Raw genomic sequence first — 23,583 nt, forward strand, 5'->3', positions numbered from 1 at the left:
TCTAAATGGATGGGTATTGATCTATCTGTCTGTCCGAAGTAAGCCAGCTTGCAGGAACAAGTACTCTATATACTCCAGGCACTGAGAGAGGAGGGAGTTGATCTTTGGTAGAACGGATAAGGGTAGTAAGCTTACAGTAGGGCTTAAATACCATGTGAATGTTGTACTTTTTTAAGGACCTGTCTATTTTTTTTCTGATGTGCCACAGATGCAGGGTATGGTGATGGCATTTCTGAAGTGCTTCTGAAGAAATGGCCAGGGAATGGGGGAGGAACTGATTATTTTTTTAATTCTATAATTGCTGTAGCCATTGGAAAGGAAAGTGTGTGTGATTGAGTTCAGCTGAAAGGGAGGTTCCACTGGAAAACAAAAATTGTGGGTTCTATTGGTTAGTTTTAATAATACCAAATTGTTGAGAGGGGTGGTAGCAGGAGAGTTTATGAATGTATCTGCCTGTGTGAGTAAGTTTTTTATATACAGAGAAGGAAGGGTTACCATTAGAAAGGAGTGTTTCTAAGGCATCTAGGAAGGGTAAACTATTGTTATTTTATTTTCCATTGTAAACTGTATTCAACAAACCAACAAACCTATCCTACTGAACATAACAAGCCACTTAGGTGAAATGCTTGCTGAACTTAAACAAACCAACCCAACTCAAGAAGCCAAAGATATCATCTTAAGGCATACACAATCACTCTTTATGGAAATTCTTAATGGATAAGTCTACTAAAAGAAAACCGAAGTCGTTACAAATTGTTTCATCGAATGCAAATGGTTTAACTATCAAATTACAGGAGCTGCAGGAGTTTGCAGCAGAAACTCAAGCAGACATCATCCTCATAAATGAAACACATCTTTGTCCAAGTGACAAAATCAGAATCAACGGCTATAACACTTACCGTACAGACAGATGCTTTGCTAGAGGTGGAGTCACTGCTATTGAGGTGACTGAGGAAGGAGTCTAATGTATCTGGGCCATGAGGCCAAATAGAGAACACATCATCTACATATCTTAGCCATATATAGAAGGTTTGAGAGGGGCTGAGTCTATGGCTCGTTTTTCAAAATTTTCCATCCATGTAAAAATTGGCAAGAGGGGATGGGGGGGAGGATCCATAGCGGTTCCTTCTGTTTGTAAATTTTGTTCTTCCAAGAAAAATAACCAGAATTGATTGCAAAGGAAAAGAGATCTAAGATATCAGAAGGAAAAAAGTTTTTTAAGAGTATTAAGGTGTCATTTAAGGGAATATTGGTAAACAATGACGTGATGTTAAAGTTTACCAATATATCTATATTATTATTATTACCCCAAGACCTCATGGAGTCAAAGCCTCATCTGGGAGGTCCTTTTATCACACACAGCTCATCATACCATGCCTTGAACACATTCAAACTCCTCGCAGACACCACACTCTCAGGCAAGGCATTCCAATCATTTACAACTCTGCACAAAAAAAACCTGCCTCTCACTCCCCTATTCACACCCTCTTTATATAGTATCCAGGGATGACCTCTGGTTCTCCCCTAATCTCCCACTATTTTCTGTAGAACTTCTCCAGCACTGATCCTATAACAACCCCTTACCAACTTGTAGGTCTCTATCATATCTCCCCTCTTCCTCCTGTCCACCAGACTCTGCAAATTACATCTTAATCTTTCCTCATACTTGACATTCCAAAGGTCAAAAACTACCTTAGTCAGTCGCCTTTGGACCCTTTCCAACATCTCTTCATCCTTCTGAAACCAGGTGACCAAATCTGGGCACAATAGTCCATGTGTGGTGCCTAATCAAAGCCTTATACAACAGAACAAGAATCTCCCTTACAACTCTGCACAAAAAAAACCTGCCTCTCACTCCCCTATTCACATCCTCTTTATACAGTATCCAGGGATGACCTCTGGTTCTCCCCTAATCTCCCACTATTTTCTGCAGAACTTCTCCAGCATTGATCCTATAACAACCCCTTACCAACTTCTACACGTCAGTGTCTTCTGCATCATTCCCAGAAGCCTTTGTGTTATCTTCACAATTTTGGCTATGTGTCCCCTAAATTTCAGATCCTTATCCACTATCACCCCCAGATCTGTTATTTCTTCCACCTCCAACAATATATCCTCACCAAGCATAAATTCTGTATCCCATCTTTGTTTTCCAAATTTTAAAACCTTACATTTTGCAACATTGAACTCACATCTCCATTTCTGTGCCCAATCACTCAATTTATTCAAGTCTTCTTGTAAGGCCACAACATCTTCACTACTCTTCATGGTTCGTCCCAACTTTGCATCATCTGCAAACAACCGAATATCTCCATCCAAATCTTCACCTATATTATTAATATACAAGTTAAACAGTAATGGCCCTAAAACAGATCCCTGAGGCACTCCACTAGTGACTTTCCTTTTCCTGGATATCACTCCCCCCATACACAACTTGTTGATACCTATCAGATAGCCAGTCTCCAATCCAATGCACTAATCTAATATCCAACCCCATCTGCTCTAGTTTGACTATCAATTTATCATGAAGTACTCTATCAAAAGCCTTTGCGAAATCTAAGTATATTACTGTGTATCCTTCTCCTCTAAGGAAACGGCCACTTTATTGTAATAAGTAGATTAAAAACATGACCTCCCTTTAGCAAATTCATGCTGTCCATCACAGATAATACCATTGTTGTCAACCCAACTCTGGATCCTAGTTCTCACAACTTAACCACAACACTTGACACACAGATAGGCCTATAGTTTGATGCTTGAGTTCGATCACCTCCTTTATGAAGTGGCACAATCTTGCCCTCCTTCCGCTCCTTAGGGACTTGACCGAGTGCAAGACTCGTTAAAAAAATATGTCAAGGCAGGTGTCAACTCCCTGGCACATTCCTTCAATATAAGTGGTGATATATTATCAAGTCCCACAGCCTTATTAACATCTAGTTTACTCAACTACCCATACACCTCTTGCTCACTTACAGTCACTCTCTCTTCCCCATCATCTACTGCTCTCAATCTCTCCATGAAGTCACATTCACAAGATTGAAAGACCGTTATGAACTGCTCATTAAGTATCTCCACCACAAACATTCTGCAACAGCTGTCTTTATACCATTTTCTCCTATCAATGTCATCCTTCCATAATCATTCTTTCTTTTGCTGGCTACATATCGAAAGAACTCCTCAGGATTCTTTTTGGCTTCATTAGCTAACTGTTGTTCATATCTCTCTTTAGCTACCCTCATCAACCAAGTCACCCTCCTTGTCTGGTCTTTGTAGACCTCATGAAATTGGTTATTTCCACTTCTCTTATGCTGCCTCCACAATGCCCTCTTTCTCTGTATCACATACTTATCTCTTTATTCATCCATCTCACACCTACCTTATTTAACCTTCTCACCCTTGGAATACATTTACACATTGCATCTACTAGATAGTTTTTGAAAATCACCCCAAACTTCATTGATCTCTTTTCCAGCTAACTCCTCATTCTATGCTACACCCATAAGCTGTCTCCTGAGCTCTTCATAATCACATCCCTTGTAGTTCCACATATACCCTTTTCTCACAGAGGTCCTCACACTGCTGGCAACCACCCAGGTAATCACATCATGGTCACTCTCACCAATTGGTGGATGATTTGACACCTCAATTATAATTACATCCTCTGATGAGATGACCAAATCCAAAACCCTCAATCCTCGCGTGCCCTCTGTTACATTTGTCTGAGGTAGTTATCCTTCAAAAACTCAAGAAACTCATTTTCTTTACTTCCAGTTGCTATCTTATCATTCCAGTCTATATTGCCATAATTAAAATCACCCATAATGATCATCCTTTTCTTATTTGCTTGGCTAATTTGATTATACATTCCATTATCACCACCATCCACATTACCTGGTCTATAACAACATCCAACCAAGTATTTGATTCCATTCACCTCAATCTCACACCATACTGCCTCAAAACCACTGGCACTATTTCCCTATCATCAATAGCACTCCCCCCCTCCCTTTTTACCCCTTCTATCCTCACGAAACACATCATACCCTTCCATCTCTATTCCTGTCAGGATGTCGTCCTCTTCCAACCATGTCTCACTTATTCCGACAATCTTTGGGTGAACAGACGCAATTAATGCAACCATTTCATTTGCCTTGTTTCTTATACTTCTAGCATTTGTATACAAACACAACAGCTCATTTCTGGATCTACAGCTAGTTCCACTGATATCACTCACTCGATGTGATCTCTCCATGCTCAACTGGGGCCATTTCCCTTTCTGCTTATTCATTTTAAAACCTTTTTCAATTCCAACTGTTTCCTCTTGATCTCAGGTCATCCCATTCCTTTCCTGTCTATACATGCTCTCACCTCCTCTCAGAGCATCCATCTTTCTCACACTGTGTACCCCCTGTCCACCCTGAGCCTCGCCGTTTCCCTGCTTCTCTTGCACACCCATTCTCTCATTTTCTATACTCATACCACTCACTTCCTCATTCATAACCACCTCTTCAATCTCTCCTGTCTTACTCTCCTGCTCTTCCACATCACTTCCCGCTTAATCTGATTCATTCTCTCTCACTCTACTAACCTTCCAGTAGCAGTCGCTCCAAGCGACTCACTCCATAACCACTCAAATACAGTCCATCGCTCCCGTACAGTTCACTTCGTCCTTCAAACTCATTCCACACTGTACTCCTGTCTCCTCACACATTTCAGCCAGCATATCATTCATAATCCTTGCTCTCCGCCTCATCTCATCACAGTCATACCTAGGCAACACACTGACTACCCTTCCTGTCACACTATTCTCTTTTATCCTTCTAAGCAGCCTCCTGATATTTGACAGTCCTCTGTCAAATCATTTGTACCGATTAAAACCATCAACTCCTTTGCTCGCTCCCTCCTCATATCCAATGCCTCAATCACTCTACTCATTTTACTGCCTGAAAAACATACCTTGTGCATCCTATCATCCAGCACACCTTTAATAATGGAGTCGCCATACAACGCCACTCACTCATCTTTCGTGTTAATGATTTGTTTTAATAGTTTTTACCCAAATTTTCTTAATTTCATTTCACATCCAATCCAATTCAACTTCCGAATCTCGCATCACATTCTCTCTATCATTCAATCTTTCTAATTTTCTAACTCTTGACCCCCTCTTTTCACTTCACTCTCGTTCATCCTTCTGTGCTTCCATACTTTCGGTCCAACATGCATCCAACTTTCGCTATCATTCATTCTTTTGATGTTTTCCACTTTCAATTCCTGCATCACGCCATTTCCAGTTTCATTCATTCTCTCAATTGCGTTTCCTTCTGCCACTCTCGCCTCACTTTCGTCCTTTTTAACATCCGTTACGGATTTTAAATCACTCGTTTTCTTTTTTACTGATTTTTTAACATTCTTTCACCTCTCTTTCACGCCATCCTTCTCTTTCGAACATGCACTCATTTTCCCTGCAACATTCTCGCTACTAACACTTTGTCATCAATTTCATATTTGTATTCATCAATTCCTTGTTCAGGTCACACTTCGCACACACACCCTCCTTCCATCCACCCTAAACATCCACAAATCATTTATGTAATCGAAAGAATACATATAGCACACCTCACACTTAATGAAACGACTGAAGTCTAAATTAAATTCATGGAATGACAAAGCTGCCACCATGATTCCTCTGCCGGTTTCTACTCTAAGGACTAATAATAACGAATTCTAATTAAGTTTAGGCAAATGAAAATCCCCCACACTTATTTAAAGTTGTATTTTCAATCAAGGTTTTAAAATGGGTAGAGTTTTTTATATAGAATGTGGTAAGACTAGTGAGGGAGGATCAGAGAGAGCCAGCTGCTTTGACAGTTTGCAGCAAGGTACATCAGTGGCATCTACTATAGATATTGGGGGGGGGGGGGGATTAGGTTTGTGGATTTTTGGTAAACTGTATATCCGAAGGGGATGAGAACTGAAGGGTTTGAATTTTTTTTGTAATGTCCATGCCAGAGGATACTTTAAGTAATTGTTTAATTTTTTTAACTTGCGTTTTTTTTGGAATCATGTTCTAGTGGGATATAGGCAGCATGATCTCAGAGAATAATCTCCATTTTTCAATTATATTCCGTGGCATTACCCTTATCTGCTCTGATGATGATACTTTGATAGTGCATAGGAAGTGATAAAAGACTGTTGAGAGAAGTAATAGCAGACTGCATACCTTGAGAGTTAGAAGGGTAAATCAAGTGAGAGTTAAATGGATTAAGCAGTAGCTTAATCCATTTAATAATTTTAATACTGATAGAGGAACTCCATCAGTATTTCATCTATCTGACTGCAGCATCTATTTCCATCTTTAATATTTGGGAGGGGGCTCCTCACTTTTTCCAAACTTTTTTTCATAATTTTAATAAATTTCTGCTAACTTTTGCAAAATATAGTTTAAAATAGTCCATCCAGATTTCAGAACCTTTTTTTTTTTTTTTTTAACTTCACTAGTCAGATTGTCTTTTATCTTTCATTTTTAGTGGTACAGGTTTGTGTGTTTTTGAAAGTTCTTTTACTGCGTTATACACTAATTTTGTATTATGATGGTTAGAGCTGCATTCTGACATATCTGCTTTTTGAATTATCCAGTTTAATTTTGCTTCTCTATATTTAGATGCAATTTTATTTTTTTTATTTTTTAGCAATTCAGGTTTACTCTGAGTAGAAAATTTTTTATTTGATGCCACAGATCTATTATTTCAGTAGCATATTTTCTTTTTATCCAAAATTCCATGTTTTCAAGAGTTAAGGTTCCCATTTTATAATTAATTATAATTACTTTTTTCATGAAATACATTTGGTGTGTTTGGAGTCTTTTAATTTTGAGATGTGTGTCAAGTCTTAGTAGTCTTTTCCCTTTTGATAGTTGTTTTGAATTTAAGCTTTATTTTTGCTGACAGATATGGATTCTCATGATGAAATTCTATTTTTTTTTAAGATTTTACATTTGAAATGATGTTTTCCATTTTTTGTTGACTAAGAAATAATCAATACAGTTTTTAGTTTTCCCATCAGGTGAGGTCCATGTATATTTATAACTATCACTATGAAAAAATGAAGTGCTATAAACTAGTCCTGTTGTCTTGCAAAATTCAAGGAATCTATTGCCCCTTTCATTTCTTTCATCAATGCCAAATTTTCCTATTACTTCTTCCATGTCCTCAGAATACTTACCTATTTTTGCACTAAAGTCTCCCATTACTATCCGCATGTATTTTCTGTTGGTACTATCAATTTCTGTTCGAAGATTTGAGAGAAATTCCTTATATTCTTCATCTCTTTGAGAATGATCTGGTGAATAAACTTGTATTACCTTAATATGTGTGTTTTTTTTTTCTTTTGCCATTAATCTCAGCAAGATTAATTCTTGAAGATACTGGAGTAATTTCCGTTAATGAATTTAAAAGATGATAGATAGATAGATATATATATATATATATATATATATATATATATATATATATATATTTACTACAATTGTTGTTCTTTCTCTATGTATACCATCTTTTCTTCCTGAGTAAAATATTCTTGCATTGTGGATATTAATGTATCCCTTGTCTGTCCAATGTGTCTCTGATATGCCTACTATACTCCACTTAAAATTCTTCTTCTAACATCTTAAGTTTTCCAGTTTTCCATAATGTTCTAATACTGATTGTTGATATATCTGTAATGTTCTTCACTCACCACTTTATACACTTCTCATCTCCCTTAAATGGTGTTTGGGGAGATGCATCGACTTCCCTGAACACAGTAACATATAAAGCATCCTGTAACTGTTTTATCCTGTTCATAGTAATTCAAAATCAGAGTATTAGAGGAAATTAGCAGTACAGGCCAAAGATAATCCCAAAGAGTTCTTTTATTATGTTGCAAGTAAAAGGAAAAATGATTGTAGGAGAATAATTTTAAAGAATGCTGATGGTAGGAAGCAGGCCCGGCTGGTGGCGTGTGTGAAGTGTGCAATATACACAGGCACCGCAAAAGAAAAGGTGCCTAAAAGATGTCAAAAAATATGAGATAAGAGTTTAAACAAACAACAAATGGTACAGAATGGTACATATAATTATGAATGTACGTCTTCTTCCGTTCGGGCACCTTCAGATCCTCCTGGAAACAACAAATAAATTCTGAAATTGTATCCTGGACCTGATTATATCACTGTAATTTTTTATTAAAATTTATGAAAATATACCTAAAATAGTTCTTTATTTTTTGATGTATCATAAATCAACTTATGATTAATTATTGAGTTCCGTGTAAAAAAAATTTGTATAAGCAGGACTAATCTGTAGGTAACATTATACTGTAAAGCGGTTTTCATTTGTTTTTCATTTCCTGTTCGTTTCATTCACACTTTATTCAAAAAAAACCTTTTTGGAAAGGCGCCGAACATTAATCGCACACACAAGAAAAAGACTAGGCGCCACCACTGGTAGGAAGGTAACTGAAGCAGACAAAATAGTTGAATTGCTAAGTGAACACTTTTCAAGAGTATATCACTCAAGCAGAGATATTGCAGTAACAAGAGGTAGATGTACTTTAGGTGCATAGGATATTGCAGAATCTTGATGGGATTAGTGAGAAGGTGCTAGGGTACTGGCAATGCCTTTAACCACATTGTTTAAGTCTCAAGATCTGGGATGGTCGCAAGGGGATGGAAAGAGGAGGAAACAATTCCATTGCATAAAGGAGACTCCAAGACTGAGGGAGCAAATTATCGACCACTCAGCATCTGAACAGGATACTATATGAGGGACAACATGGTTTTGTGAAGGGTACATTCACTTAGCAAATATTCACTGTAACTTACCTTTTATAATACAATGACAGTTGAGATGGACAAATGTGTTTAGAGTGATACTGCTGGACTTTGCAAAGGCATTCAGAATACTGCATGGAATTCTAAACAATAAATTACAGCACCTAGGGATGGATATAAAATTACTGAAGTGAGCAAAAGGGGTGATTGCTTTATGAGACTAGTGGTGTGCCACAGGACTCCGTTCTTGGGACTCTACTATTTAATTTGTATATTAATAATTAAGAAATGATATGAGAGGAACTATTCAGTTGTTTACCAGTGATGCAAAATTGGGTAGAGCAATAGTCAATAAAAATGTCAAAATTTTACAGGATGATTTAAGCAGATTAGCATTATGGATATCTGTTTAATGTGGCAAACTGTAATTTTATGCATTTGGGGGTAAAAAGATTACCAGCTGTGTACCATACTGATGAAACTGCACTCCAGGAAATTGATGAAGCCAAGAATTTGTGAGTGTTAGTGTATAGGGAGTTGAAATTTAGAAGGCATATTACAAAAGTGGCTAAAATAACTGAAATTACTTGGTTACTAGAAAAACAGCATGACGAGTGGAGATAAGCAGGTTATTATACCTCTTTATAGGCCTTGGTAAGATCCCATTTGACTACTGTGCAGAGATCTGGTCACTTAGATTTCTTAGGAATGAGAAAGAGATGGAGAAGATCCAGAGGTGAGTAACCAAGATGGTGGCAGGTCTATGGGATGCACCTTATGAGGATAGATTGAAGAATTATGGGTTACAGAAACTGTTTGATAGATGAAAAAGAGGTGATATGATTGAGACATTTAAATTACTAAAGAGTTTTTATAGGATTAATACAGGGGAAATTTTTCTTAACAGGTCTGGTGAAGAGAGCATTGTATGCCACCTTGGAAACTGTGCAAAAGCGTAGTTAATAAGGGTGCGAAAACTAGATTTTTTTTACTTGGAGAGTGGTGAATGAGTGGAATAGGTTGCCTGAGTCTGTTGTGCGTACCATAACTGTGAATGAGTTCAAAAGTATGATAGAAATTGTGCAAATGTTGGATAGTGCTGAGCATAATGTTTAGGACTTCCCTCGATGACTCTATGGTCACCATGCAGTTGCCTATATAATAATAATTATTATTATTATAAATAACCATTTCTCTCTCTTACTAACTCAATCCATTAGAATAATGCTCTTGTACCTTTCTTATGCCTGCCTTTTCCATAGTTATTTCCAAGAGTACTGCTGAACTGCTTTCCATAATATTCCACTAAACCTATAATAACAAAACAGTGCCACCAACCAATATCTACACAGTCCAACTTCAAGTCCCTAACTCAACTTTCTTCTTTTTCATTTCCTCTCCACTCCATTCTTTGGAACAGCCTTCTACTTTATTAAAAGAAGTTTTCAAAATATAGCCTTTAAATGCCATTTCTGATCATAATCTTCAATTCACAAAGTACTATAAGTCTTGCACTTTCATGTGTGAGGTTGATATATATATAACCTTACACATGAAAGCCTGCATGCAGACTTTCATGTGTATGCAGGGTTTCATTTTGTATGAAGCTTGCAACATACAAAAAGAAACAAGTTTAATTAACAACTTTACAAATATTAGATTATTGACTTTAACCTTTAAATGTAATTTATTTATTTTTAATTTATAGGATATCTGTATTAAAATTCAGATATCCCGCAGACTATCTGCTAAACTGACTGCAGAAAATCAATTTTAAGGGATACAAAGTAGAACAGTTCGGGACGACTTCCAGAATTTGGCAAGTGAGAGAAGGATCTTTGGAATGAAAGTTTAAAAATAAAAGAAGCAAACACAATCATCATAAAAGGGGGGTACTAACTGAAAATTCTCTTAGGATTATAGAATCAGTTTGAATGGCTCAAAGTAGAAATATGCTAAGACTGCAAATGTTTAAAAATTGGTCTGCTGGCCTTAACCTTTTTTTGTTAAAATGGTAGTTGCCAATTTTGCAAAAAAAAAAAAACTGCAATGTGAAAATCACACCTAATAAATGAACGAAAATCACACCTAATAAATGAACAAAGGCTACTAGTATTAGATCATAATCATCTTGCTTATTGGTTTGAAAAAGTTCCATGTTTGGCTTCTAGAGTAGGATTTCTAGACAATGTAAAAAAATAAATTGAAAAAAATACAAAAAATAAAATAAAATTGATAAAAATAGAAAAAAATCCTTAGCTGACCCACGATACAAATGTATTATAGGTTTGCAAATAACCTTTTGTGGATGAGAGCAACATAAAAACCTTCTTTCAGAATAGGAATTGGTCATTTCTAACACCATATTTCAATAAAAAAAAACTGCATAAATTCACACAGAACTAACAAAAAATGTTATCAATTATATTACTGTAAACAGGAATATCATAAGGCTTGTACAGGATATAATAGTGTAGAAGGAATATGACTCAGGAAGCAACCACAAACTACCAATCAGTGTTCAGGGGGATAAAACGAATAATGAAAAGAAAAAAAAAGTACACTAAAGTTTCACAAAGACTTGAAGATAACTCTCAATGTGAACTGCAGGCTCAAACAGTGAAATATTACTGGAGAAAAGTAAATGCATGTAAATTCAAGAATAAAACCTAAGAGAACCAACTCACATCAGAAGAGTTCAAGATTGCTACTATAAAACATAAGAAGCATCAATGGAAAAGGAATGGAATTAGCAGAACTGAATAATTACCAGATTGATATGATATGCATTACTGAAACAAAGAAGACAAAAAATAGCTGAAATTTTTCTGAGCAACAAATACAAGATGATATATTCAAGCAATAACAATAGGGAGAAAGGAGTAGCTTTAGTATTCAACACTAAACATGAGGATAATCTTGAATGGTAAGCAGTATCAAGTAGTGATGCAAGCAATGTCAGAATGGGGAACACAACATTGAGACTTATTTGAAAAGGAAAAGTTGGTCCTTCTTAGAAATCTAAACAGTAGAGTACGAAATGATTGCCATATCAGAAAATCAAGAGAAAAGAGCAAGGTAATAACAATGCTAAGTGACTGATACATTTCTATTCAGGACATTATTATTATAATGGTATCTCCATGGAGTCAAAAGACTCATCACAAGAGATCCTACATTGACACACTAACCATTATTCATACAACACCTATCATACTTCTTAAACTCGTTTCACTCACAAAGCACTCACACTTAAGCCTATCAGATACCTTCAGTCTATCCTTATAGGAAATATTCTACAAAAACCTGCAACAATCTTTGTCACCTGCTTTTGGATCCTCTTCACTACTTCATCATCAAGGAATCCAGATGACCAGATCTGTGTGCAATAGTCCGAATGTGGCCTTATTAATGTCTTATAAAGTGGAACAATAATTTTGCAATCCCTATGTCCTTCAATACTGTAATTTGATGTGGTGTGAGATTGAGACTAACAGAACAAAATGTACAGTTGGGTGCTGCTACAGACCAGGTGATGGAATAGATGATGGAGATAGTATACATAGACAAATTGATGAAATGAGCGGAAGAAGGATCATTATTATGGGGATTTCAACTATGGTAACATTGAATGGTAGGAGGAGGGGACACGTGAGAAAGGAACTGGATTTTATTCAGTTACTAAGGGATAACTATCTGAGACAGCATGTAATGGAAAATACTAGGGAGGTTCAAGAGTGCATGACCTAGTAATAGCATCTGAGAATTTGACTGTAATGAATATTGTTGACCATGTTGCCACCTATTGATGAGAGTAATCATAGGGTCTTGACCTGGGAGGTGGCTAAATGTGTGAAATTTTCGATTAAGACAGGGTACATGTGGAATTACCATGCTGTATGACAAGCTTAGGAGATTGCTTGGTTCAGAGCCATGACATGTAAAACTGCAAGGGCTGAATGTTGATAGGGCATGGGAAGTGGTCAAGGAGCATTTGCAGGAGGTTATTGCTGACTGTATACCTAGAGTCTGAATAGTAAATCAGATGGGGGTTAAATGGATGAATAACACCATTAAACTTCAGTTGCAAAAAAAGAAGCAACTGTTGAGGAAATTTAAGAGAATGGTAACCTGCAGGCACATGAACGGTATAAAGTGCAGGCCAGAAGGGTAATGAGTGTGGTAAGAAAAGCAAAAGCGGATTATGAAAGGAAATTAGCCATGCAAGCTAAAGAGAATCCCAAACGGTTCTTTCAATATGCTGCAAGTAAAAGAAAAACTGTACACGGAAGAATGATTTTAAGGAAAGCCGATAGTAGGGAGGTCACTGATTCAGTCGATATAGTGGAATTACTGAGTGAGAACTTTGCAAGAGTATATCATCCAGGTGGTGACATTGAAGGAATGAAGGAACCATTAGTTTATAGGGGAATTGTGGTGAATGAAGTGGAGGTGAATAATCTATTACAGAACCTTAATGTGAATACATCTGTGGGATTGGACGGTATACCAGCACGGGTCTTATGTGAAGCGGCTAAAGAATTGTCAGTGTCCTTGACCATATTGTTTAATCTGAGTCTCAGGTCTGGTTTAGTCCTGAAGGGATGGAAAGAGGGGATAATAGTTCCACTGCATAGAGGATCCAAGACTACTGTTGCAAATTACAGACCGATCAGCATAACAGGAGTCGTTGTCAAGGTCTTGGAGAAAGTAGTCAAGGGAAAAATACAGGAATGGATTGATGAAAATGAGATACTGTATAGGGGGACAGCATGGTTTTGTGAAGTAACTTGCTCAGGTTTTATAACACGGTGATGGCTGAACTGGATAAGGGTAATGGGTTTACAGTGATACTGCTGGACCTGGCTAAGGCTTTTGACAGGATACCCCCATGGAATTCTAATCAGTAAAATGCAGCATATGGGGATGGATATAGGGTTGGTGAGATGGATAGTAGGGTGGTTGATGGAGAGATACCAGAGAGTAGTTTACTAAGGAGTAGAGTCCAAAAGAAGGCCTGTGACTAGTGGTGTGCCACAGGGTTCTGTTCTTGGACCACTGCTGTTTAATTTGTTCATTAACAATATAGGGAAGGATCTGAGAGGAATGGTTCATTTGTTCACTGATGATGCTAAGTTGGGTAGGGCAATAGTGAATGCAGAAGATGTCAAAATTTTGCAGGATGAATTAGATAGATTGGAGGTCTGGGCTAAGGAGAATGGATGTCAATTTAATGTGGCAAAATGTAAGGGTATGCATTTTGGGGTGAAAAGATTAGCAGCAGTATATCACATTGGTGGAACTGTACTCCAGGAGATTGATGAGGCCAGGGACTTGGGAGTGTTGGTGGATAATGAGTTGAAGTTTAGGGGGCACATTGCTAAAGTGGCTAAATCAGCTCATCAAATCACTTGGATGCTGAAGAATACTTTGACAAGCAGAGATAAGCAAGTTATTGTTCCTCTGTATCGAGCTGTGATAAGACCCCATCTCGACTACTGTGCCCAGATTTGGTCACCTAGGTTTCTTCTTGATGGGGAGGAGGTTAAGAGGATTCAGAGGCGAGTGACCAAGATGACAGCAGGTCTATGGAATGAACCTTATGAAAACAGGTTGAAGATTTGTGGGTTGCAGAAATTAGTTGATAGGCGGAAAAGGGGAGATATGATTGAGACATTCAAATTGCTGAAGGGTTTCTATAGGATTAATTCAGAATATATTTTTGAGAACAGACTGGTGGTGGGAGGACAAGGGACATCCATGGAAGCTGGGAAAGAGTGTGGTTAGTAAGAGTGTTAGAGCTGGGTTTTTTACTTTTAGAGTGGTGAATGAGTGGAATAAGCTGCCAGAGTCTGTTGTGGGTGTTATGATGGTGAATGAGTTCAAGGCAAAGTATGATAGATACTGTGTGAATGTCGAATAATTGTGATGGACATGATGTTTAGGCCTCCCTCGATGAGTCTAAGGACTCCTTGGAGTCGCCCGTAATAATAATAATATTTTGAACGTGTTTGCGATATGTCCTCTAAATTTCAGTTCTCTGTCCACAATAACCCCCAAAGTCTCCTACCTCATTAACTTCTTGCAGTTCAATTCCATTAATATAGTACACAGCATGTGATCTCATCCCTTGGGGGAACCTGAAATGCTTCTTGTGGACCAACAGGCAAGAGCAGCATCTGATCCACAGGGGGAAGCTGCAAACAGCATCTGTTCGCCAATTAGAAGGAAGTTGAATAAACCATGAAGGTTGGTCATATGAGTGTCAATGCACTGACTGTAAAAACAAAACACGATTGAAATCTCATGCAATATGGAAGTGCAAAGGAAAATACATGCTGGTTCAGACATTTATCGCCTAGATAAACAAGGTCTGTGTACCTAATTGAGTAATCTGAGTTGGGTCGACAAATTAGCTACTGAAAGAAGTGCAATAAAATTAAAACCAGCAAGAGACCAGATATCAGTAGGAACACGGTTATGTTCATACTTTATGGGCTTCAGGAAAGCTAGATTACTTTGCAATGAGAAAGAGCAATACCGGTGTGACATCCTTGGATGAGAGATGCACCTGACAGAGTAAGAGGAGATGAGAGATGGAAGAATCATCTGGTCTGGCAATAGTATAAAACATGAGGTAAGAGTTGGATTTCTTCTAAGCAAAAAAGGAAGAGAAGCATTATTAGGATACAAACCAATAAATGACAGAATAATTATGGAGATTTTCAGCAAGACTATTTAATATCACAGCCAGGTCTATTCACTCACTTCAGAAAGTACTGTAGAAGAAATAAAGTTATTCTATAGGAACTGGGAAATAACCTTGAAATCAGTATCAAAGAAAGATATATGAATTATTCGAGGAAATTGGAATGCAAAGATTGGAAAGAACAATGAAGGATGGAAAAGAATAATGAAAGAATAATTTGTGACACACACATATCCAGCAAAAAGACTACAGGAAGTGGACGTGGTGGTCACCATATGAAAGAACATGCTAGACATGATACCCATAAACAAGAAATGGGCCACATCAGTTCAACAGTGTCAAACATTCTCGTAGAAAGGCTTATACGTTGGTTACACAATTATTAATTAACTTAAGGAATTCACAACGTACACTAGAATATAAATTAAATTAAACTTTAATCTATATTTCCAATATTTCGGCAACGTCACATTGCCATCTTCAAAAGAACTTAAAATAAAGACACGTGCACGCAGGCACTACATATAGTAAATGAGGATGAAGCGAGGAAGCTATTGTTTCTCCTAAAAGTCCTGACGGTGCCCCCCTAGCGGGCTATGTAGGTATTCTTGGCCATTGGGCTGAAGGTGTCCTACAATAATTCTAGGCCACCTTTGGCCTAGAATTATTGGAAAATATTGGAGTACTGTAGAATTAATCTACAATACTGTAGAATTTCTTGGGGATCAAGGTGGTGGAGAGGATTCAGAGATAAATGACCAAGCTGGTAACAGGTCTGTGGAACATTCCTTATGAGGACAGATTGAAGGTGTATGGGCTGCAGAGTTTAGCTGAGGCAGAAGAGAGGAGATATGATAGTAACTTATAAAAGGTACTAAAGGGATTCTGTCAGATTGACAAAAAAGAAAATTTTCAATAAATGAGGAGTAGCGGGAGAACAAGGGGTCATAGTTGGAAGTTGTCTAAGACGGTGGTTAGTAAGGGTGTGTGGACTAGGTTTTTTACATGAAGTGGTGAATGATTGGAATGGACTGCCAAAGGTGGTTGTGTCTGAACAGTGAATAAGTTTAAAGAGATGTATGACAGGTATTGCGTGAATAATTGGTAGTGTAGGTCTCCAGCAATGAGTATGACTCCATAGAGATACCTGTCTAAATAATATTTATTTTACATAATCAGGAAATCTTGATCTAGAGCAGGGTTTCTCAACTGGGGGTCCACAAAATTATTATTCCACAATCCCATGGAGTCAGAGATTAATCATGGGAGGTCCCTTTGTCAAACACACAGCTCATCATATCATGCCTTAAATATATTCAAATTCTCTACACACACCACACTCTCAGGCAATGCATTCCAATCATTCACAACTCTCCATGCAAAAAAACCCTGCTTCTCAATCCCTTGTGCACACCCTCCGTATACAGCTTCCTCTTGATTTCACCCCATCGCCTACCATTTTATGAAAAACTTCAGCGTTAATCCTACAACAACCTCTTACCAACTTGTAGGCTATCATATCACCCCTCTTCCTCCTATCTGCCAGATTCTGCAAAATTTCACCTTCTCAACCTTTCTTCATACTCCACATTCCAGAGACCAGATTCTGCCTCTGAATCCTTTCCAATATCTCCTCATCATTTTGAAAACCAGGTAACCAAATTTGGTTACCTGGTTTTCAAAAGTTACCTGGTTTTACCTATGCATATAATCAAGGCCTTAGACAATAAAACCAGAATCTAACTTCTGGTTCTATTGTCAAGTCAGTGTCCTCCACATCATTGCCAGAATTCGTTGTGTTGTCCTGTTCTCTAAATTTTAAGTCTTTATCCACCATCACCCCAAGATATATTTCCTCCACCTCCAACAACATAATAAACCAAGACTAAATTCTACATTCCATCTTTCTTTCCCAAATTTTAAAACCTTACATTTTGCAACATTGAAAGGGCTATATGATGATACTGCTGGATTTTGCAAAGGCATATGACAGGTAACCATATGGAACTCTGTTTACACAAACTGCAATAAATGGGGATGAATAGGAAAATGGTGATAACAGATAAAAAAAAAAAAAAAGGGTGGCTGATGAACAGATATCAAAAAGTAGTACAGATAACCCTCATATAATGCAGACATTAGGTTCCATAGAAATGCCACGTTATATAAATCGAGTTATGCAAGACACAGATCACATAGAAAAAGTAGGGTTATGTTCTGAAATTTTTTTTTTTTAAATCCTATAAACAACAATAATATATCTGACAAAAATATATTTTTATTTAATTCAGATAATTCATGTAAGTTAAGAAAATATAAACTATGAAACAAATACACAGTATAAAATTATAAAAATTACAAATTGTATGTAAACTTTGTTGCACATAATGCATAAATGTTTTAGGCAAAATAAAATAAAGTGCATATTTTAATCTTTCATAGCACGAGGATTTGAGAATCAGTTAATAAACATTGGTTTTGTCATGTAATCACCTGATGCATTACTACAAAACAATACAGTAATTCTATCTTTGGAAATTTTGAATCCAGGAACTGATCTTTTATTTTTTGAAATATAAGTGCATTTTTTTGCATTTTTTTTTTTCCAATATAACCTGGATTCATCCGCATTGAAAGCCTGGTCTGCACTATAAATGTTTATAAACTTTGAGAGCTTTTTGTTTAATAAGATTTCCATTCAAAGGAATTTTCTTTTGAGTGCAATCTTTTATCCAAATCATTAGAGATTTCTCCATTTTTCTCATTAGAATATCACATACATAAGCAATTTGCTTTGCACTTATCATTGACCCAGCAATACACTTTCTCAGATTTTATGTTCATTTTGTTTGATTGTTCGAGTTGTTGATTCATTTAAATTCAGAGTCCCTGCAACAACTTCTGGTTTTTCTCCATTTTTCAACTGATCCATGATTTTAATTTTTTCTTCGAGATAAATGAATTTTCTTTTCCATGTTGGTTTTTCCCTTTCATTGGAGTCTGTGGCCATTACTATAAAAATAACTTTTTTACATAAAAAAAGCATTACATATTAATTATGTATGTAACTCACCAGAAAATAAAGTGCTCAGCTTGAGATTAACACACTTATGATTTTTAATGCGCTTTCCTGCCAGAAAACGAAGACAATTTTCAACAATAAACACTTTACACGGTAAACAATTGATTTTTAAGTTGGCGGTGAAAAACATATGAAAAGATAAAGGGTTACTACAATTTGTAGGGCAGTGTTTTTATTGAAACAGCATTGTATGAGGGTTACTACAATTTGTAGACAGCGGTATATCGATACCACAGTGTATAAGTACCGCGTTATACAAGGGTTACATAGGTTACAAGAGTTAGATATTCACTTGTTTGCTGATGATGCAAAGTTTGCTTATTCAAAGTGATGTAGAGAGTTTTCAGGATGATTTAAATAAGTTGGCAGTATGGGCAAAACATAATGGATGTCAATTTAATGAGGAAAAAGTGAAGTTATGCATTTTGAGATAAGTTTACAAGGTGCATACACATTTAGGGAATTGTACTCAAAGAAATTGGTTTATGGTTTATTAGCTCAAAGACTGCACCTGGATATGGGAATAGTAATAGCAGAAGATAGAGAACAAGTTTAGGGGACATAGGGGCTAAAGTAGCAAGAATAGCTACCAGGATTACTTGGCTATTGAAGAACACACTAACAAGCAGAGATAAGGAAGTTGTTCATTTTTCTATATAAGGTGTTATTACATGCTCAGGTCTAGTCACCTGGGTTTCTTGGGGATGAAGAAGTGGTGGTGCAGGTTCAGCAACTGACTAAGATAGTGAGTGGTCTGCGGAATGCTCCATATGAGGATATGGAGCATCCCTATATTGAAAGATTGTGGATGACAAAAACAAGTAAAAAAAAAAAAAAGTTGGGGGGGGGACATGATGGAAACATTTAAGTTACTTAAAAGCTTTCAGAGGACTGATGCAGGGGAAATGTTTCAGTACTTAGCTAGAGGAGATAGAACAAGGGGTCGTCCCTGAAAGTTGGGTAGGAGTCAGTGGTTAAATTCAGCCAGGACCCAGAACATTTTTTTCTGTTTTGTGACTTTTCTCCCTTACCGGTAATTATGCCTACATTGTTGTATTATTATTCAACAATTGTTTACAGTTTTAAATGTGTATATAAAGTCAATATCAACAGTCATCTGATTACGAACGCTTGATGAAAGGGACAGGGAGGTTTGGAGTTTCATGTAATGTGTTATGCAGCAATTGACAAGCAAACATTATTCCAGCGTAGCATAGTGGAATTTTGACAGACTCGTAGCGATATTTTGCCTTTTCTGGTTGGAAACACTGTCAGCAACAGTCAGTAACCAACAATAGAACAGTAGATTAGTAGTTGTTTATTAGAGCTTGTGACTGTGAGAAGCACAAAGAAAATCAAGTAATATTTTTGGGTTTATGTAGGCCTACTATTTCAACTTTAGTAAGTACATTGGTACCTTTTTAAATGGAAAAATAGCTCGGATGACAGTTTGTGTGTAGTTTCTGAAGAGAAAGAAGTCTGTAACGAATCCAGATAAACACAGGATTCCCATCAGTTGCAATGCAATGATATTAATAAGTTGAACAAAAAGAAAGATTTGCCCATTTGCTGGACACTCGACCAGTGGATAGCATTCAAATACAAAGAACAATATTGTGACACCAACAAGAAATGTTGGTGTCACAATATTGTTTCATGGTTGAAAATGTTTCATCTTTGCTGACAGCAAATAGTGCTAGTCCACCAATTTCCCAGTGGGATCCTCTTCCATATGTTAAGCGATGGATGTCATCGTTTAACATATGGAAGCAAGAAACAGTGCCCTTGTTTATTGTAAAAAGAGACAGACAAATCAAAGGAAGCCCTGTGGAAACTATTGTAGACCTCCTGCAACTGTTAACTAAGGGTAAGCCCAGATATTTTTGTGCACTTTCCTTTACATTTCACTAGTTATATTTCAAATTTAATTTACTGATATGAGTAAACGCATATGTTTGTCTAACTTTATCTATTAAATGTACAGTATTATTTTACATTTTGCAGCATATTCATTCAAATATCAATATGACAATAATTGTTCAATGTTTGTTCAGTCTAAGTAAGTTAAATTAGAAATTTACTAAGGAATTTGAGTTATGTCATCATTATTGTATTTCCATTTTTTTTCTTTTCTGCATTTACGTAACAAGCTGAATAGGCCTTACCATTTTTTCATTGCTCATATAACCTAATGTTATCTTAAATTTAATTATCTTTTAATATGTTAGAAGTATTACATTAATTTATAATTTTGTATTTGTATCTGTATTAATGTTTCTGGTGGTGTGGAAGAGAAGGCCTGGTGGCTTTTAACTCCACCAGAATAAATAAATAAATAAATAAAACTAAAAAATTTTGCAGCAATCTAGCAATAGCCTCACATTTATGATCCTTACTTTAACGGCCCCAGAGCTTATTTGTTCAGAATTTAAGCACTGGTAGGAGTGTAATTAGCAAGAGCATAAGGACTAGATTTTTTGCTTAAGAGAGTGATGAATGAGTCAGTTCTGAGTGCTTTGCCTGTTAATGGTTTCAAGAATAGGTACGATAGAGATTGTGTTGATAGCTTGGGTCTCGCACGGTGAGTCCTAAGTCTCCATGGAATTGTCTGCAATAATAATAATCTAGCTTCAGTTCGGCGATGCAAAATTACATAAGCAAAGTGGATATCAGATCCAGCATTATTTCAAGGTCAAATGTAGAAACTATGAAAACCAGAAAGTAGAAACTAGATTTTTTGCTCAAGAGTGTGATGAATGAGTGGAATGAGTCAGTTGTGAGTGCTCTGTCTGTTAATGGTTTCAAGAATAGGTATGATAGATATTGTGTTGATAGCTTGGGTCTCCCACGGTGAGTCCTAAGTCTCCATGGAAGCGTCTGCAATAATAATAATCTGCAAGCAACTGAATATCCCAATTCTAATCTTCCCCAATATCATTAACATACAAATTAAACAGTAATGGTCCTAAAACAGACCCCCTGAGGCACATCACTAGTGACGTTCTTCTTGCAGGATATTACTCTTCTGCATACAACTTGTTGATACCTATCAGATAGCCAATTTCCGATCCAATGCACCAGTCTAACATCAAACACTATCTGGTAATCTATCAAAAGCCTTTGCAAAGGCTCAATATATTACTGTGTATCTATCTCTCTTTCTTACATTCAATGCTGCTGTCACCTTATTGTATTAAGCAGGTAGATTACTAAAACACAATGTCCATTTGGCAAATCCATGCTGTCTGATCAAAAATAATACCACTGTTGACAACTCACTTCCAGATCCTGGTTCTTACTAGCCTCTCCAACAGTTTAACCACAACACCTGAGACATAGATTGGTCTATAATTTGATGCTTTAGCTCCATCACCTCCCTTATGAAGTAGTAGTCTTCCCTCCCTCCCACCTTGATGCAATATAAGACACACATTAAACAAATATGCCAAGGCAGAGGTCAACTCCCTGACAGACTCTTTCAAAATATGTGGTGATATATCATCAAGTTCCACAACTCCCCATAAAACCCTGCTACCTCCATGGGGAGGTAGCAGGTTTTCTCCTGGAAACTCGGGTTTTTTCATCCCACATACAGACAAATCGGCCCTTCAAAACACATGCATAGAGAAAATTTACAGAGAAAATACTAACTGTGGTGGTGGTGGGTGTGGGCAGTAGATGGCATTGATGTAGATGATTGGAAGTGGAGATGGAGAATTATACAGTGGGCGTCCTCCTGCGATGAGTCTTCGGACTCCTTGGAGGCGTCACGAATAATAATAATAATAATAATAATAACTCTTATTTTCTCACAGTCAGTCTTTCCTCCTCCTCATGTTGCCAGGGATTCTGCAAGAGACTGTGATTCAATGAAAACTAAACATTGTGTGTGTGTGTGTCATGTAATATATAAATACATAAAGGCAATTTTTTAGGCAGAGGTTAAAAATTATTTCCAGGGTAAAAAGATTGAGAAAGACTGCTCTCTCTTGAGATTAAACATGCAACTTTCTCCAAACCATCCCAGTAAGCATGGTGGTAGTTTCACAAGACAATCATGAACATCCATGGCCACAGCGGGATTCAAATCCTCAGCCTATTAGTTTGAAGTTATGTATATGTTAACCACTCAACCAACTAGGCTGGTTAGCTAGCGTAATCTCTTGATATGCATTCTCCCTCTCTCTTCCTATCTTGTCTATTCCTCTTTCCTTATCGACTATGTCATCTTCTATTCTTATATTCCTTGAAGGATAACCTCCCATCCTTCCCTCAGTGAAATCTTAAGCATCTCACAAACTATACCTTAATCTTATCATATCTCCACCTCAAATCTTAAAACCAATACAAATAACATTTTTAATCTATGCTTCATATTCAATGTTCTGCAGTCACAATACAATTTTATTAACTAACCTCTGAACCCTGTCTGTCATTTCACTTTCCCCTAAATATCTATGTAATCAAATCTGCACACAATATTCCAAAGAGACCTGATCAATGACTTACACGTGGTACTGTTAATGGTATCTGAGTGACTTCTACAACTTTGGCTAGATGTAACGAAAGTTGAGCTCTGTTAATTATTTCATACTGAAGAGCAGTTCCTCCAAAACTTCGAAATCGTAGTTTTCTTCTTTCAGTGAATCACGTTTATTTCATTTGAACAGAGAAACATGTTCTGATCTAAAATAATAATGGAAATCGATTTATATATACAAGGAAGACGGACTTTTAGTTGTAACTATACAACATTCAAGACAGGTGCAAACCATATGGCACAACAGTGACGTCTGGGGGATCAAATGAAAATAAGAAGCAATTAAAGTTTCTGTGTTTTATTATTAACATGTGACCTCCATAGAGTCATGGACTCATCTTGGGAGGTACACACTATCGCACACAATGCTCATCCACCCATGCCTCAAACTGATTCAATGTAGTTGAATTAATTCAACTACATTCACAATGCATTCAACTCAC

General features: G+C 36.9%; 1 protein-coding gene across 1 annotated transcript in view; it reads right to left on the bottom strand.

The window, feature by feature from the left end:
- The window catches only part of LOC150096080 (serine-protein kinase ATM-like), a 250,619-nt gene extending 227,503 nt beyond the window's left edge, over window positions 1–23,116 (bottom strand). Inside the window, exon 1 of the mRNA XM_090409613.1 lies at window positions 23,017–23,116. The gene's annotated coding sequence lies outside the window, so the exon portion shown is untranslated. The remainder of the gene's footprint in view (window positions 1–23,016) is intronic.
- Window positions 23,117–23,583: the final 467 nt, after the last annotated feature.

Source organism: Typopeltis vanoorti, chromosome 19 (assembly GCF_054136105.1).
Source record: "Typopeltis vanoorti isolate ZY-2024b chromosome 19, IOZ_Tvanoo_1.0, whole genome shotgun sequence".
Taxonomy (NCBI): domain Eukaryota; kingdom Metazoa; phylum Arthropoda; class Arachnida; order Uropygi; family Thelyphonidae; genus Typopeltis; species Typopeltis vanoorti.